Source organism: Schistocerca gregaria, chromosome 1 (genome assembly GCF_023897955.1).
Source record: "Schistocerca gregaria isolate iqSchGreg1 chromosome 1, iqSchGreg1.2, whole genome shotgun sequence".
In the NCBI taxonomy this organism is placed as follows: Eukaryota; Metazoa; Arthropoda; class Insecta; order Orthoptera; family Acrididae; genus Schistocerca; species Schistocerca gregaria.
Window position 1 is genome coordinate 1,167,923,926 of NC_064920.1, and position 19,728 is coordinate 1,167,943,653.

Here is a 19,728-nt window from a genome sequence, read left to right on the forward strand (position 1 = left end):
ATTATTTATTCTGTTTTGTTTTTATGCTCACGTGTGAAGTTGATGTTTAGGAAGTTATTCTGATCTTTTATGTATGTACTAATTCCTGTAACACTGATGTATATGTTTATTTCTATTCTTTTGTAAAGCCTGTATTACTACGAATGTTATCTGTACTATTATGTTCTTTAATGAAGTATTTTGTACCTTTGTTATTGTATTCTTGTGTTATAAAATTGTAATTGACACCATTTCTTCAAATTAAGTATCATTTCACTGCACACGTTTTTGTTGGTCATAATATATGCAAAATAGATGATAAGTTGGGACTGTTAGTGTTTGCATGTGTGCTGATAATTCATCAAGGGACTGGTTAACAGCATTGCTGGTTCTAAGGACATACCAAACAGTTTTTGGGTTCACAAGTGGTGGTTTATGGACTTGCTACATTGTCCGCAAGACTCTTCAATAGTGATTGTGCACCTGCACAGTCGCAACACATAGCTGCTGGACGTCTATACAAGGACTACAGTGGGTCTGAATCTTCGATGGCCCACCAGTACCATAATTTCTACAAGAACTGCAGTGGGTCTGCACCTCTGATTGCCCACCAATACCATTATCTCTACAAGGACTGCAATGGGTCTGCGTCTCTGGTAGCCCACCAATACCATAATCTCTACCAGGACTACAGTTGGTCTGCTCTGTGATGACCTACGTACCAGTATTCTCCAAAACTTCGACAGACTCTGCTGTGGGTTTGCTCTGTTGTGGCCCATTACCTGTCTGCATGTCAAGAGTCAGCACTGTCTTTCTGTTGGAAGGACAACACTACTTCTTCAAGACTGCATGAAAATGTACTACTTCCATGCGCATTTTCTTTTACTGCTCAGACTTTGAGAAAAACGCTGCTATTTTACTGTGATGAACGATCAGGACTGTCTTTATGGACTGTGATAAAATTTTAGCTTTTGACGAACATTGTATCAATAAGTGTGTGCATTTGATTTCTTTGTTGTTCTAATTGTGAAATTGGTAACGCCACGTAGCGCTCTGTATGAGTCATTGGCTGTGGTGTGTGCAGTCTGTAGCTAGTTTGCATTGTTGTCTGCCATTGTAGTATTGGGCAGTTGGCTGTTAACAGCGCGTAGCGTTGCGCACTTGGAGGTGAGCCGCCAGCAGCGGTGGATGTGGGGAGAGAGACGGCCGAATTTTGAGAGCGGATGATCTGGACGTGTGTCCATCAGAGACAGTGAATTTGTAAGACTGGATGTCATGAACTGATATATATAATATGACTGTTGAACAATACTAAGGTAAATACATTGATTTTCTCTATCAAAATCTTTCATTTGCTAACTATGCCTTCAGTAGTTTGAATCTTTCATTTAGCTGGCAGTAGTGATGCTCGCTGTATTGCAGTAGTTCGAATAACGAAGATTTTTGTGAGGTAAGTGATTGGTGAAAGGTATAGGTTAATGTTAGTCAGGGCCATTCTTTTGTAGTGATTGTTGAAAGTCAGACTGCGTTGCGCTAAAAATATTGTGTGTCAGTTTAGTGTTGATCAGAATATGTAAAGAAAGTAATGTCTGAGTACGTTCGGTTCTGCTCAGCTGTTTGAAAATCATATAACGTAGGGGCTTACCAGCAGTGTAATTCATTAATTTTTCTAAGGGGACGTTACAATATAATCATCTGATCACAAATCCTTTTCTTCTTAACATTTCACATCACTGACCCCCACTGTATGTAGATTGAGCTTTAGCATTTCCCTTTTCAGTTTTTCTAGCTTCCCTAAGACGTTAAAACTTCTGAAATTCCACGCCCCGACCCGAAAAACATTATCATTTCGTCGGTTACTCCATATCTTTCCCATTTTCACCTATCCATTGGCAGTCCCCTCCCGGAGGTCCGATTGGAAATTCGTGCGGGATGCTTTGCCAATGGAGAAATCATCATGACGTTTCTTCAATTACAGCCCGCATTTTCTATGGATACACGTGATCTGTCTTTATGCAGTACTTCCATTATCTTCTGCATACTCATACCATTGATCATTGCTGATTCTTCCGTCTTTAAGGGCAACTGCCCACCTCAAAGGCAAGAGTGTGCTATGGGTCTCTGTCTGCTCCTCCGCTCTCTCTGACAAGACCTTTGGTAGAATGGGGGTGACTTCTTATGCCGAAAGTGTTCGGCCGCCATTGCTGAGGATGACTGATCAAAATTCAAGCGGTGGCGAGGTTCTAACTGAGGATCAAAGATGTTTGGATTACTAATTAAAGACGCTACCCCTTTTTTTCAGCTGATCTCATTTTGTTCGTTACTGTTCGTTCTGTTTGTTCGGGACAGACGTCCCATGACGTTTGTTCAAGTTCACCGCCGATTAATTAACTCAGTTTTTGATTACAGAGGGCGGCTAACCCACTGGCTGCGGATATTACGGATATTACTTCTGTTTTACTTCACGACTTTCCGCCTATTACTACGAACTGTAACCTTTCTGACAGGAAATCATGAATCCACTCTCACAGCTAAGGTGATATTCGAAAGGCATGCAGTTTGGTTAGAAGACACTTGTGAGAAATAGGTATCGAAAGTCTTCTGGAAATCCAGAAATATGGACTCAATTTGACATCCTCTGTCCATAGCACTCATTACTTCATGAGTATAATGACTGATTGGAATTCAAGAATATTTACTTCGTCCTCTTTGGTGAAGGAGTTTCAGAAAACCGTGTTTAATAACTCTGCTTTAATGGCACTGTCATCAGTGACTTCACCGTTGTTATTTCGCAGTGAAGGTATTGATTGCGTCTTGCCACTGGTGTGCTTTATGTATGACCAGAATCGCTTTGGGTTTTCTGTCAGATACCGAGAAAGAGATTAGTTTTGAAAATTATTAAAAGCATCTCGCATTGAAGTATATTTCAAACTTTTTGGAAAAATTTGCAAATCGTGGAGATTTTGAGTTCTTTTAATTGTGAGATGCTGTTTTGGTTGCTTCTACAACAGCGATCGGACCCGTTTTGTGTTCCATGGGAGATCAGTACCATCACTTATTAATTTATGTAGTATAAATCTCTCAACTGCTCTCGATACTATTTCTCTGAAATCATTCCACATCTTTTCTACGCTTATTTGATCAGATCGGAAGGAGTGGAGAAAAGGCGTTAAGAGCATATTTATCAGCTTTTTGTAAATAGATGTGCTTTGCGTTTCTTTTTGATGGTTGTGGATGTTACGGTATCAGCGTAGCAGCTATTGCCTTGTGCTCGATAATCTCTATATTCGTCACGATACTCCCTGTTTGTCCAGGATTATTTGTTGCTAAGAGGTCAAGTCTGCTTTCGCAACCATTTACGCTTCCAGTGAACAAATTCTTCGAAATAATTTTCAGAGAAAGCATTCAGCTCAATTTCAGATGACGTCGCATACTTGCACCGGTTTTAAAGTATAATTTTTCCAGCATATCGAGGGTAGATTGTAGTCACCACCGTCTATAATCATATGAGTGGGGTACCTGCTTTAAATGAGACCCAAGTTTTCTTTGAACTATTCAGGAACTGTATTTTCTGAGTCAGGGGGTCGGTAAAATGATCCAATTAATAGTTTGGTCCGACTGTCAAGTATAACCTCCACTCACACTGTTTCGCAGGTACTATCTATTTCAATTTCGCTACAAGGAAAACTACTTTTGACAGCAATAAATACTCCACCACCGACTGTGTTTAATCTATCCTTTCTGAACACTGTTAGATCGTTTGAAAAAATTTCAGCTGAAATTATTTCCGGCTTAAGTCAGTTTTCTGCATCTGTAACTATTTGAGCTTCAGTGCTTTGTATTAGCGCTTGGACAACTACAATGCCGATCGTTTCTACAGATACCTTACTGTGTTTTACCTGCCCCATTTTAGACTGACGCTGTTTCTGTGGTTTATGTGACCCTGTAACCTAAAAAACGCCCCGTCCCTTCCTGTGTGTAGTGGACTCATGACCACCAATGTGCTCTTTGCTGACGCCACTGAAGTCTTAAATGGCGATGGTTTGGGGTCAGTGAATCGCGCGCTACAGGACGTCTGTTTGGGACCTGTCCTTGAATTAACCGATTAGTAACAGTTCTTTGTGTCACTGAAGTGCTAACTGTTGCTCAGATTGCTGCTGCAGTTCAGGACGATGTGCCAGAAGCTTAAACCGAACACGATGGTCTTGATCTCGGAGCCCAGTCATCCTGCTACCGTACGTTCTGGTGGGCACCGCTCCGAGCAACCATATACAGTGGCTACAGTCATGCCAAATCCTTCTGCACTATCGCAGGAGAACGCTCAACATCTCGTAGCCCCATTACACCACGTCGTTCAAACCCATTGAGATGATGAGAATGCCATAAAGGCATTCTTGACTAACAGCAACTCTCAAAGGTAACTAACGCACACGATCTCTGCAGCGTGTATTTGTACCAAACTCGATGTATAGCCTTACAGTAGCGTTACTAGAGCCACTCTTGTACAAACGGCGCGAAATCTGAGCTGACATCAGCTTTCAGATAAACCCGCCTCTAACTTTCGTTTCTGTCGCTCATCTCCTTCTTGCTTTGCGGATTTTTTTTTCCAGTTTACGTACGGGAGTCAGAATTTTGCAACCACAACTTAGTCTGACGACACAGACCTAGCCAGTGAATGTTATTAGTGGGTGGCTTTTATGGTATTGCTTGATCGGAGGGACGAGTTCCACCCGTCAGATGCGGACGTTATTCGTGGATGCCTCGTACAGCGCAGCCTGCAACGCTGCTTGAGAGCCCGGACTGCGAGCTGAGCCGTGTAATTTTCCTAATGCCCGGCCGGTTTCCCCGGCCGCCCTCCGGCCACAGCCACGTCTTCCCCCGTCTCTGTGGACGCGCGGCAATCTCGCAAGGAAGGGCCTATCTCTCCCCGGCTGTCCGTCGCTCCCTACCGGGACGAGACGCTGCTACGTGACTCAGAATAAGCGCTTCGTGCCGGGTCCTTGCCGCGATACAAGGGGAAGCTGGCAAAATTTTGCAGTACGACTCAGCCATTTTTTGGCTTCCCACTACACTCGACGCATCTCAACAATTTTCACCTATAACTGTCTTCGCTCATCAAAGGTTGTATAAGCAAGAGAGAGAAGAAGTGTGATGGTGAAGGGCTTGAATGCAACCAGCTCCTACAGAAGTTGAAATAAAAAATGACTTAGTACTATGGTGCTGGTCCTCGTTTCATATTTTAATATGAAACGTCCCCTTAGAAAAATTATACATGACTGTGCTTAAACTGATACACAATACTTTTTTGGGCAACGCAATCTGACTTTCAATAATCCCTACAAAAGAATGGCCCTGACTAACAATAACTTATACCTTTCATAAATCACTTACCTCACAAAAATATTCGTTACTCGAACTACTGCAATACAGCGAGCGCCACTACTGCCAGCTAAATAAAAGATTCAAACTACGGAACGCACTAACTACTGATAGCCACAGTTAGCAAATGAAAGATTTTAATAGAGAACAAACAATGTATTTACCCTAATAGTGTTCAAAAGTCATAATATAGATAGCAGTTCATGACATCCAGTCTTACAAATTTCAAAGCTCCGTCATTTCTCTCCCGACATCCACCACTGCTGGCGGCTCACCTCCAACTGCGCAACGCTATGCGCTGTTAACAGCCAACTGCCCAACACTACAATGGCCAACAACAATGCAAACTAGCCACAGACTACTCACAGCACAGCCAGTGATTTTCATACAGAGTGCTACGTGGCGTTACCAATACAAAAACCTACTTACATAGCCTACTTACATAGCCCCCATGCTCCCCACAAAAAAATTTTACAAATTGTTTTGGGCAGTGGCCAATACAGATATAGATATACACTCCTGGAAATGGAAAAAAGAACACATTGACACCAGTGTGTCAGACCCACCATACTTGCTCCGGACACTGCGAGAGGGCTGTACATGCAATGATCACACGCACGGCACAGCGGACACACCAGGAACCGCGGTGTTGGCCGTCGAATGGCGCTAGCTGCGCAGCATTTGTGCACCGCCGCCGTCAGTGTCAGCCAGTTTGCCGTGGCATACGGAGCTCCATCGCAGTCTTTAACACTGGTATCATGCCGCGACAGCGTGGACGTGAACCGTATGTGCAGTTGACGGACTTTGAGCGAGGGCGTATAGTGGGCATGCGGGAGGCCGGGTGGACGTACCGCCGAATTGCTCAACACGTGGGGCGTGAGGTCCCCACAGTACATCGATGTTGTAGCGAGTGGTCGGCGGAAGGTGCACGTGCCCGTCGACCTGGGACCGGACCGCAGCGACGCACGGATGCACGCCACGACCGTAGGATCCTACGCAGTGCCGTAGGGGACCGCACCGCCACTTCCCAGCAAATTAGGGACACTGTTGCTCCTGGGGTATCGGCGAGGACCATTCGCAACCGTTTCCATGAAGCTGGGCTACGGTCCCGCACACCGTTAGGCCGTCTTCCGCTCACGCCCCAACATCGTGCAGCCCGCCTCCAGTGGTGTCGCGACAGGCGTGAATGGAGGGACGAATGGAGACGTGTCGTCTTCAGCGATGAGAGTCGCTTCTGCCTTGGTGCCAATGATGGTCGTATGCGTGTTTGGCGCCGTGCAGGTGAGCGCCACAATCAGGACTGCATACGACCGAGGCACACAGGGCCAACACCCGGCATCATGGTGTGGGGAGCGATCTCATACACTGGCCGTACACCTCTGGTGATCGTCGAGGGGACACTGAATAGTGCACGGTACGTCCAAACCGTGATAGAACCCATCGTTCAACCATTCCTAGACCGGCAAGGGAACTTGCTGTTCCAACAGGACAATGCACGTCCGCATGTATCCCGTGCCACCCAACGTGCTCTAGAAGGTGTAAGTCAACTACCCTGGCCAGCAAGATCTCCGGATCTGTCCCCCATTGAGGATGTTTGGGACTGGATGAAGCGTCGTCTCACGCGGTCTGCACGTCCAGCACGAACGCTGGTCTAACTGAGGCGCCAGGTGGAAATGGCATGGCAAGCCGTTCCACAGGACTACATCCAGCATCTCTACGATCGTCTCAATGGGAGAATAGCAGCGTGCATTGCTGCGAAAGGTGGATATACACTGTACTAGTGCCGACATTGTGCATGCTCTGTTGCCTGTGTCTATGTGCCTGTGGTTCTGCCAGTGTGATCATGTGATGTATCTGACCCCAGGAATGTGTTAATAAAGTTTCCCCTTCCTGGGACAATGAATTCACGGTGTTCTTATTTCAATTTCCAGGAGTGTATATATCAGTCCATGATATCCAATATTACAAATTCAATCTTTCTGATGGACACAAGTCCAGATCGTCCGGTCTCAAAATTCTGCCATCTCTCTCCCCACATCCACCACTGCTGGCGGCTCACCTCCAACTACGCAACGCTACGCGCCGCCAACAGCCAACCTCCCAACACTACACTAACGAACAACAATGCAAACCAGCCACAGGCTGCACACAGCACAGACAGTGATTTTCATACAGAGCGCTACGTGGCGTTACCAATATAGAAACCTAAATAGCGTACTTACAAATACTACGGCAAGAAAGGAAGAATGAATTGATGTTCTGGTGACTAGAAATCTACTCTGTAGGAATCAGCATGGGTTTCGAAAAAGACGATCGTTTGAAACCCAGCTCGCGCTATTCTTCCACGAGACTCAGAGGTCCATAGACACGGGTTTCCATGTAGATACCGTGTTTCTTGACTTCCCCAAGGCGTTCGATACAGTTCCCTACAGTCGTTTAATGAACAAAGTAAGAGCATACGGACTATCAGACCAATTGTGTGATTGGATTGAAGAGTTCCTAGATAACAGAACGCAGCATGTCATTCTCAATGGAGAGAAGTCTTCCGAAGTAAGAGTGATTTCAGCCGTGCCGCAGGGAAGTGTCGTAGGACCGTTGCTATTCACAGTATACATAATTGACCTTGTGGATGACATCGGAAGTTCACTGAGGCTCTTTGCTGATGATGCTGTGGTATATCGAGAGGTTGTAACACTGGAAAATTGTACTGAAATGCAGGAGGATCTGCAACGAATTTACGCAAGGCGCAGGGAATGGCGATTGAATCTCAATGTAGATAAGTGTAATGTGCTGCAAATACATAGAAAGAAAGATCCTTTATCATTTACCTACAATATAGCAGGTCAGCAACTGGAAGCAGTTAATTCCATAAATTATCTGGGAGTGCGCATTATGATTGACTTAAAATGGAATGATCATATAAAGTTGATCGTCGGTAAAGCAGGTGTCAGACTGAGATTCATTGGAAGAATTGTAAGGAAATGCAATCCGAAAACATGGGAAGTAGGTTACAGTACGCTTGTTCGCCCACTGCTTGAATACTGCTCAGCAGTGTGGGATCCGTACCAGATAGGGTAGATAGAAGAGATAGACAAGATCCAACGGAGAGCAGGGTGCTTCGTTACAGGATCATTTAGTAACCGCGAAAGTGTTACGGAGATGATAGATAAACTCCAATGGAAGATTCTGCAGGAGAGACGCTCAGTAGCTCGGTACGGGCTTTTGTTGAAGTTTCGAGAATATACGTTCACCGAGGAGCCAAGCAGTATATTGCTCCCTCCTAGGTATATCTCGCGAAGAGTCCATGAGGATAAAATCAGAGAGATTAGAGCCCACAGAGAGGCATACCGACAGTCCTTCTTTCCACGAACAATACGAGACTGGAACGGAAAGGAGAACCGATAGTGGTACTCAAGGTACCCTCCGCCACACACCGTCAGGTGGCTTGCGGTGTATGGATGTAGACGTAGATGTAGATTGTTGGTGTTAATAACGATCATCCTCCTTTACCTCGTCTGCATTACTGCAGATGACGTCTCACTGAGCACGTTTGTTCTGTGCACGCAGTACACGTGAGGCGCCTAGTTGTTTCCACTGCACTGTGTGGAATACGAAGGTTGTGTTACAGTTGACTAACCTGCTGTCTTCAAGTTGATGTCCCCAGCCCAGAAAACAGCACGCAGGTCGTAGGTTCTGCATCTCGAGGCTGAAACTGACTTTTAGCGAGGTTCTGTTCTGAAATAATCTATCACTTCTTTGCGATGCCACTCGCGTATTTTAATATAGCCACACGAGAAGACTACATGATGTTAATACAACACCTTCTGATACAGCAAAGTACATGATCAAACACAATATTTACGGAAATGTATCTTTACACTATTTGTGGCACGTGTCTGTGCCTCATGACTACCGGAGTAAATCTTTTAATACTGAATACTGGCAAACACATCCTGCCACAGACAACATGACTGTATATCTCGAGTGCCTAATCCAGAGTGACGAACAGGAAGTTAAATAAAAATTGGAAACACATCCTACGAGAGACAACATGCCTGTTCTTCTCGACTGCCTAGCCCAGGGTTACGAACAGCCCGAAACACTTCGCGCGCCATACCAGAAAAGGCGTGACCCGAACACTACCGAAGTGCTTCGAGTGCAATTTCGTCAGTATTTTGTTTTTGATTTACATTGTTTTTAATAATTCTAAAATAACTGATTGCTAGTAAACTGTTCCGAGATATTTATATTAAAAAGTGAAGTCATTCCAATGAGTAATTTAACTAATAATAAGAACTATACTTTAACATGGCCGGCCGCGGTGGTCTCGCGGTTCTAGGCGCGCAGTCCGGAACCGTGCGACTGCTACGGTCGCAGGTTCGAATCCTGCCTCGGGCATGGATGTGTGTGATGTCCTTAGGTTAGTTAGGTTTAAGTAGTTCTAAGTTCTAGGGGACTAATGACCATAGCAGTTGAGTCCCATAGTGCTCAGAGCCATTTGAACCATTTAACATGTTGGCGCCCTTGCTCCGAACACAACAGCTAATCACAGAGCAGTAGCATTCTTAGGCGGTATTTCTCACGGGAATGATACCGAATCTAACATCTGTCACAGGTACCTCACACCACATTTCGTCATCTATATACTTCTTGCATCTCCACTGCTCTGGGAACAGCTTCTTGGAGCCTAATATCATGGCTGACTAAGCCAGAAATATTACAATACATGGACGTAGTTATTTTGTATGGGCTTTTTCAGTGAACCTGCTGATGTGAAGTAAGCAGAGGTTTGCTATCTTTGACCGGTAAAAACATGTTCTTTGAGAATTGTTTTCGCGGGATGTGTTATAGATACCAATGTCAAATTTGGTCAAAATGTTTATTGATATTTCCTCTACAAACTGTAATTTTTTTCGCCTGGAAATATCGAAGAGCAAAGGTGGAAATGCCGTCGGAACGAAACCAAATTTCGATGTAGACCTGCACGCGCGGTATGTCACAGGTCAATCAGTTCCCTGAAATTAAAACTGAGTTGCCGTTACCGAAGTATATAAGATTCTTTAGGAGTTGTAACTCGCTTAAGTTATGTGGACCTTAGGAAACAAAATGGCGTCTATTTGAAAAAAAAATAGGGATTTTTTCATCGATTTTTCGACTTCGTTGGCCAAGTAAGAATATTTATAGTTGATGGATCGGAATAAAAATGGTAAAACTCCTATACAATTTAGTTACCTTCGTCGGAAACAAAGTAACATGCCAATCGGTTCAGCAGATTTGAAGTTACCATATCGCGCGCTAAAAAAAAAAAATCATTTCGAGAACAACGCATTTGTAGTTTTGATTAAATAAAAATGCAATATTACGCAACTTACGTTCAATATGCTATTCCGGGTCCATAAACTAGTCCTTCCTCTTCCTCGGCGTTCTGCCAGATCTGGGCCATCCTGCGCTGCTCCAGAGCCGCTCGTACGGCCGGTGACCAGCGGTTTTCGGCCGTTTGAATCCGGGTTCGTCCGAATGCTTGCCGAACGACGTCGAATAGAGTCCCAGGGTGACGTCCTTAGTTGTCATGGTCTTCAGAATTGCTGAATACCCTTCGTTGAAGCTGCTCACTGCCAGGATATTCGCAATCTCCACTGTCTCCGCACCAGAATGCAAATGCTTCGGGGCTAACTTCCAAACACAAGCGTTCAAACATTCATTTGAATATTGTGTGTTTCCTCCAAAGCACCGGTACAATAACTCGTTCTCCGAAAGAAACAAAAAAAAAAAAAATAGTGAGTGAAAATGGCCTACTTCAGGTAGGTGCATTGTTTTGTTCAACCGCAAATAACAAACATTTTCGTTCCATATTCGGAAAAAACCATTTCAGGGGTGGATTGTTAACACTTTTATGGATTCAAAAATGCAATTTTAAAAAAATCGATTTTTGAACCAAAACATAGTAAACCTTCTAAGAGAAGCATTCACTGCTCAAACCTCGTTCGCCCCCACTTCAAATTTGCAGTGGTGCCCGGTGAAACGTGCGGCATTTCAGCTGGCAGAACCGGTAAGACTCTTAAAGGAATGGATAATGGAATTTTGGCAGTTTGGAATGAGCTAGAATTCGCGCAAAGGCTATTCGTCCGCATCTCGTTTCATGGAATACAGGCTTCATAAAACATCAAAGATCTTTGGTTAAAATCGAGATCGCTGTAAGGTTGTTCCTGTGACTTAGCATCGTAAACAGTAGTGGAAGAAGAGCGTTCTCAAAACTGAATGATATCGAACGCAGCCTTCGAATTTCTGTCATGTAAGACAGACCCGAAAATACTGGCAAGTATCAATATCGAAGGTGGTACTCTAAGATAAATAACTGAAGAAGGTATTATAAGTAGCTTCTTTGGTTGCGTAGGCGCAAATAATTTAATTGCTAATGGTTATTAAAATTTTAATTTTTAAGATGGTAAAATTATCTTGAATAAAACTGCAAACAGATGTTAAGCGATGATCTAATCACGACTGTTTTGCTGCGTTAAATCAGCAACTTGAGGTGGTTAGGAGTGTCATGCACTCAACGTTCGTAGCCACAGAAACCAACCGCATGAAGAGCGGAAGTCGTCAACAAGTAATAACCGGTAGAGCAATGGGGCGAATAGTGCAGGAGGTAGGAAAGTGTAATTTGTTGCCGCAGCGAAACCTGTCGTGATTTCATCATCTCTTTTTGCGGTTTTATTCGAGCTCATTTAACTGTGAATTTCAACAGCCGTGGCTACCCATATTATAAAGTTCTATTTTTTATTTTTAAAGGTCATTGTCTGGGGAAGTTTCGTATTTCAATCAATTACATGTAACATTTGCTTGGTTGATACTTCCATTTTGTTATATTGCATTCGCCTTATAAGCATTGTATTTATAGTTACAACGTGTTATTCGTAAAAGTGAAATACTGTTTCTGCTATAGTAACGAATTATTAGCTTCTATATAATATGGTTGTTGAGAGCTATGTTAATAATCTGTCTTCGACAACTTGAATTTTTGCCGGAGTATACAAAACTCAAATAATTTATGGCAATGCAACCGGGTGATTTTGTTGAAAACCAACGATATTCCGACAGGAGCAGGCCCCATTGTTTTCAAGGTAAAACTGCAGCAAGCAAGCGCTGTGCAAAGCAACTTAAAAACTCGGTTTGCCGAGCAGTTCTGAAAAGATGACACACACCCACTGTAAACACTAGCGCCAAGACACAACCGAAAATGACCGACGCCGGAAGTTAAAGATAGCGAAATGGTTCAAATGGCTCTGAGCACTATGCGACTTAACATCTGTGGTCATCAGTCGCCTAGAACTTAGAACTAATTAAACCTAACTAACCTAAGGACATCACACACATCCAGGATTAGAACCTGCGAGCGCAGCAGTCACGCGGTTCCGGACTGAGCGCCTAGAACCGCGAGACCACCGCGGCCGGCAGATAGCGAAAATTAATAAGCAACAGGTGAGGTGGCATTAGCTCTGTTCCTACGCTTTTGACAGGAGACAGAGCAGAATTCGATGCAGAATTTAAGCAAAAACCTCCATCTCTATATAAAAGGTTACTTGATAATTTTAAATTTGAACTGCTTGCTTACTAACACTATCTCATTAGATGGAACTGTATCCCTGAATCTCAGTGTTGTTTATTCCATTGAAGACCGGTGCCAAGACAATATTCAGCGATAGCCGATTTGCTCGGCTGTTGTCGGCATGAGTGACACTTATGCTCAGTACATACGTCCTCGACAGTCCTGATGGGCCACCAAAATATGACATCCCACAACGGCAATAAATACGGTACACACCCTTTCCAAGGAAACCAAAGGATTCTTAGCTTACGTGGTGGTCGAAAAGCACATCACATTTCCGCAAAAAAAGACCAATCCTGTTGGAAATGTTCCATGCATTAGACAAAATGGCCATAATGGCCGTAGACTTTGTGCCACCGAGGTATCACCATCTCTCACTCACCGCATGGTTGATCGACCGTGCAACGCATATCTGATCTGTCTTTCATCAAAACCTTCCGAGGAAAGGTGACTTTAGGAAGGGCTAACCGAGCTGACAAACTCTTAGGGTCCGAGGGGACGTGGGCTCGGTAAAACAATGTGTGATGTGCCGCTTCACACTGAGCCGGGTGTTGACAACTCACAGCTTGTAGATACAAATCGGTGTGAGTAGGCTTCCTATTAAAACAGATGTCCCAGCGTACCATCAACCTTCCTCTTGATCAAAACTTTAAGTAAGGGAAACCAGCCATCCTTTACACCACCATAGTGAAACAAATATTAGGTCATCAAAAAAACTAGTTCAAATTCTCAGTACCATAAACAGAGCGAACATCATCTCGGAACCTGAAGATCTGTCAGCTCAGCTAGTCCATCTTGAGGTCATTCTTCGTTATTATGGTTGTAGTGAAAGACACATCAGACATGTGGGCACTGTCGAACAACTGGGCCCCGGGTGAGTGATGATAATGCGGAGGTGGCACCAAAGTCTACTGCCATTATTCCTTAAGCAGGTATTACTTCCAACAAGATTTGTCGTACTTTGCGGGAAACTGATATGAGGTATAATTTCTTACATCTGTCATTTTTGTTGTTTGTTGGCTCTAGTGTTTACAGTGTGTGTGTGTGTGTGTGTGTGTGTGTGTGTGTGTGAGTGTCTGATTGTCGATGACGGAACATGGCTGCATTCTCGTAAGTTACCTGAATACTTGTTGTTGTTGTTGTTGTTGTTGTGGTCTTCAATCCTGAGACTGGTTTGATGCAGCTCTCCATGCTACTCTATCCTGTGAAAGCTTCTTCATCTCCCAGTACTTACTGCAACCTACATCCTTCTGAATCTGCTTAGTATATTCATCTCTTGGCCTCCCTCTACGAGTTTTACCCTCCACGCTGCCCTCCAATCCTAAATCTGTGATCCCTTCATGCCTCAGAACATGTCCTACCAACCGGTCCCTTCTTCTTGTCAAGCTGTGCCCCAAACGCCTATTCTTCCCCATTTTCTATCCAATACCTCTTCATTAGTTAAATGATCTACCCATCTAATCTTCAGCATTCTTCTGTAGCACCACATTTCGAAAGCTTCTATTCTCTTCTTGTCCAAACTGTTTGTGTCTATGTTTTACGTCCATACATGGCTACACTCCATACAAATACTTTCAGAAACGACTTCCTGACACTTAAATCTATACTCGATGTTAACAAGTTTATCTTTCCTTGCCATTGCCAATCAATATTTTATATCCTCTCTACTTCGACAATCATCAGTTATTTTGCTCCCCAAATAGCAAATTTCATCTACTATTGTGTCTCATTTCCTAATCTAGTTCCCTCAGCATCAACCGACTTCATTCGACTACATTCCATTATCCTCGTTTTGCTTTTGTTGATGTTCATCTTATATCCTCATTTCAAGACACTGTTCATTCCGTTCAACTGCTCTTCCAAGTCCTTTGCAGTCTCTGACAGAATTGCAATGTCATCGGCGAACCTCAAAGTTTTTTATTTCATCTCCATAGATTTTAATACCTACTCCGAATTTTTCCTTTGTTTCGTTTACTGCTTGCTTAATACATAGATTGAATAACATCGGGGAGAGGCTACAACCCTGTCTCACTCCCTTCCCAACCACTGCTTCCCTTTCATTCCCCTCGACTCTTATAACTGCCATCTCGTTTCTGTACAAATCGTAAATAGCCTTTCGCTCCCTGTATTTTACCCCTGCCAACTTTAGAATTTGAAAGAAAATATTCCAGTCAACATTGTCAAAAGCTTTCTCTGAGTCTATGAATGCTAGAAACGTAGGTTTACCTTTCCTTAATCTTTCTTCTAGGATAAGTCGTGAGGTCAGTATTGCCTCACGAGTTCCAACATTTCTACGGAATCCAAACTGATCTTCCCCGAGGTCAGCTTCTACCAGTTTCTCCATTCGTCTGTAAAGAACTCCCGTTAGTATTTTGTATCTGTGACTTATTAAACTGATAGTTAGGTAATTTACACATCTGTCAACACCTGCTTTCTTTGTGATTGGAATTATTATATTCTTCTTGAAGTCTGATGGTATTTCGCCTGTCTCATACATCTTGCTCACCAGATGGTAGAGTTCTGTCAGGAATGGCTCTCCCAAGGCCGTCAGTAATTCTATTGGAATGTTGTCTACTCCCAGGGCCTTGTTTCGAATCACGTGTTTCGGTGCTCTCTCAAACTCTTCACGTAGTATCGTATCTCCCATTTCATCTTCATCTACATCCTCTTCCATTTCCATAGTATTGTCCTGAAGAACCTCGCCCTCGTATAGACCCTCTATATACTCCTTCCACCTTTCTGCTTTCCCTTCTATGCTTAGAAGTGGGTTTCCATCTGACCTCTTGATATTCGTACAAGTGGCTCTCTTTTCTCCAAAGGTCTCTTTAATTTTACTGAATACTTAGTAGTTTCAATTCGTAAATCATAATCGTGTATCCAATATTCTTGTTTTAATAACAATCCTTAATTGCTCTGTAATTTGAAAATAGCCTTAAAATGCTGTTTTATGCGGGTTAGATAACGATGATTTCCCTGGTATGTCATGCACCACCGGTTCAGCTTACTGGTCCTAGATCCTAAAAACGGCCCTATGTGAGAGAGAAAAAGTGGGAGGAGCGTCTTTGTATGCAGTGCAACAGTTCGAGCTGGTTTTTGCTCTACTGAAATTACGACTTCGAAAGCACCAAATGTCTCTTTCATATCAGTACATACATCTATGCTCTGAGAACCACTGCGAAGTGCTTTATATTGTACCCCTCATTAGGGTTTCTTTCAGTTCCATTCGCATATTCTGTAATTTTTCTAATCTTCGTTTGTGGTATTATGATGTAGTGCTGTACTAGTACTGAATAGATCACTTCAAATATGTCAATTACTCAAATTGCTCACTTAATGAGTTTCGGATCTATTTCCATCATCAGACACGCAAGCACACGAAGGGTCACAGGATGTCCTGTGACCCTCTGGGCACTTGGATATCTGACGATGGAAGTAAATTCGAAACACGTCCAGTTAATAATATGAGATATGAGTAATAAGTCATTTTTCACCGACTGTATGACTGTTTTGAAACAAACTATTCAGGTCCAACACAGTACCGTATTACAACTATGATCCCCTGCCTCCTACAAGATTTCACGTCTCAACTATATTCCTTTGTGGCGTCTACCACATTCCTCTCTTACCAGGGTTACGAAACCTCTGCAGCTCTTCACAGGATAGCTGACGTCTGTCTCCAGGCGTCCGTCAGTTCAGTTTTTCGTCATATTCGTGACGCTCTCCTGTGAGCAAAGCAAACTGTGACTAACCGAGCTGCTCGTCTTTGTATACGCACTGTTTGGTACTCTCCAAAACGCCTGAATTATTCTAGGCTGGGTCGCTTTTCTGAGTTTAAAAATTAAATAGGGCCCACGGATGATATTTCAATAACATCCTCTTCTCTCTGCTACAGGAATTAACCGTAAATTATGTTCCACCGGTGATACCAGAAAACACCTACGAAGAGAACCTGTTGAGCCTGTGGGCTGTACACAACTAAAGAATCAAGAGAAATCACAGGACCTATAAAATGAGTGTATGTATAGACTGGTCTAATATGTGTTCAAGCAGACTACAACTATATCACCTGAAATTGCGCAATACGAAACTTTCCTGTTACTATTTCTTATAGGCGAAATTGACTGGATATTATTTTATTAAGTTTTTACACTACGGCAAACTTCCAGCAAACTATACCAAGCTATGACTATACCGATTTCTTTTGTTTTCTTAGCTGCTGTTCTGTGTTTGAAGACCACAAGAAATACTCACGTAATCTGTAAGGTATTTAGACCATGAAACCGGTTAGTAGCGTCACTTCGTAACGGCACAGTTTTCAGTTCCTACTTTTCTTCCAGTAATGCTCAGCTTGATACTAGTGTATTAGACACTTACACAAAGGTTTTGTCAGTGTTGACTGGAATACAACCTCTGAATTTCTGAAGTTATCATCGAAAGAATCCAAGGAGCGAAGGATTACATACAGCTTGCACAGAAAGTATATTGTGGTTACAAGAGTCTTAGAACAGTAGCTGAAAAATATCTGTATCAGAATTCCCGCGAGTTATTCAATGTGTGCATGGAGCAAACCGTAAAGCAGATTAAGAATAAATTTAACAATGTGATTAATGTTCAGTTATAAGAAATAAAAAATAAGGTTTTCCGATGACAGAGACGGCAAAGAACTTTATATAACAGCTTAATGGAATGGAAGGTGTCTTGAAAAGTGCTTATGAGATGGTCACCAATGCAAGTATAAAGGCCGTCGGAATAAAACAACACAGATCGAAATGAAGTAAACTGTTTATTATTTCAAAAGTAATCACCATAACGGTTAGTTTCCTTTATCCCACAGTGAGACAAGACGGCGATGCCCTCATGGAAGAAATGCCACTAGAGCCGCGATTCAACCCGGACTTGGCCCTCTTCGTCCGAAGCAAATCGAAGGCCACCAATGTCTTTCCTCAGGTCTCCATCACAGTGCAGGAATTTCGCGTTGAAGTCCTCACGCACTCTCCATAAAGTCCCGGTCCCTCCTATTCGATTTCTACATTTTAAGAGCGCTGAGGAACCATATTCGTCGCCGTCGGTTTCCTTCAGACGAAGAGATGTGCATCTGGGTTGAGTCATGGTTTTATAGAAAAATGGCTCTGAGCACTATGGGACTCAACTGCTGTGGTCATTAGTCCCCTAGAACTTAGAACGACTTAAACCTAAGTAACCTAAGGACATCACACACATCCATGCCCGAGGCAGGATTCGAACGTTCGACCGTAGCAGTCGCACGGTTTTATAGAAAATCGCCTCTTTTTCCATGAAGGCGTTACCGTCTTCCCTCACAGTGAGATAAATGTAATTAACAGTTATAGCATTTATTTTTGAAATAATAAACAGTTCAGTCACTTTTTATCGGTATCGTTTTCATTTGACTATCCCTTATAAAACAAGGCGTGTGAAGTGTAGTCGAGTTAAGTAAATTTTTTTTTACATTTGGGAAGTAAAACAAATGCTAGAAAAGTTTCAGTAGATACGTAAATTACAAATTAAAGACCTCTTACCTTGACTCTACCTCCTACTGTTTTCTTTTTCTTCCATTGCTTAGATTTTGTTTCTAGCTACTCCCCAAAGAACTCATTTCTACTTCAGATTAGCTTATTTTGGTTTACTATTTCCCGTACACAAGAGTTAATAATTGCAAAGCGAATATCTAACGGTACCTGGTTAGGCACAAGAGATGAGCTGCCGGATCCAACACTGTCAAATAACATAAATACACAGATCAACAAAGAAACTTGAAAGTAGTGGCAAAGCGAAGATTACAAGCAAGCTGTGAATATCACATATTCTCTCACGTCATATTACTGTTTTTGACGTATTTTAAGCGTAGCTTATTCATTAGTTTGACTGCATGTTTACCATCGATAGTCCTCCAGAAACGGGTGGTTAATCTGTATAACTCCTCCCGCACACCGCACAGGCCATGGAGGCCCAAAGGTACCGACTAACCGCCGTGTCATCCTCAGCCCACAGGCGTCTCTGGATGCAGATACGGTCAGCACACCGCTCTACCAGCCGTATGTCAGTTTCCGAGACCGGAGCCGCTACTTCTCAATCAAGTAGCTCCTCAGTTTGCGTCACAAGGGGTGAGTGCACCCCGCTTGTCAACAGCGCTCGGCAGACCGGATGGTCACCCATCCAAGTGCTAGCCCAGCCCGACAGCCCTTAACTTCGGTGATCTGACGGGAACCGGTGTTACCAGTGCGGTAAGGCCGTTGGCGTTAATCTGTATCCGGCAGCAAAAATAATAAAACATATTCCACTTCATAACGGGGATGGTGCAGCAAACAGTACATATGGTGTAGGATAGCAAAAATAATATATGTCTGCTGACATTGTTTTATGAATTAACTTTGTTGTTCGTGATGTGTGTATTCTGGGGTAGGGATGGTAAAATCTGAACAGTTCAACCGATACCGGCATTTTAGTTCAGAGTAATCGGTATTTTTCGGCGATAACAGGTATTTTTTATTTTTTACTAATAGACTGGTACCGTACTGGTACTCTGGTTCTAGCACAGTTTGTCGTAGCAATGTTGCTAAGTTCTATTTTTTTGTTTTTAAATAAAACGTTTTTTAAGTTTTTATATAATTTTTTTTAAAAAGCGAGTAATATTTCTTCATAAGATATTCATTTCTTTATGATGTCGGCTTGTTAAAGAAAATGGAAAAAGCGATCACTGCCATATCAATGTTGACAGCTATATAGGAGCAACAGACGCCTCATAT

General features: G+C 43.0%; 1 pseudogene; it reads right to left on the reverse strand.

Moving 5' to 3' along the window:
- Positions 1 to 19,102: 19,102 nt before the first annotated feature.
- Positions 19,103 to 19,220, reverse strand: LOC126289963 (5S ribosomal RNA; annotated as a pseudogene).
- Positions 19,221 to 19,728: the final 508 nt, after the last annotated feature.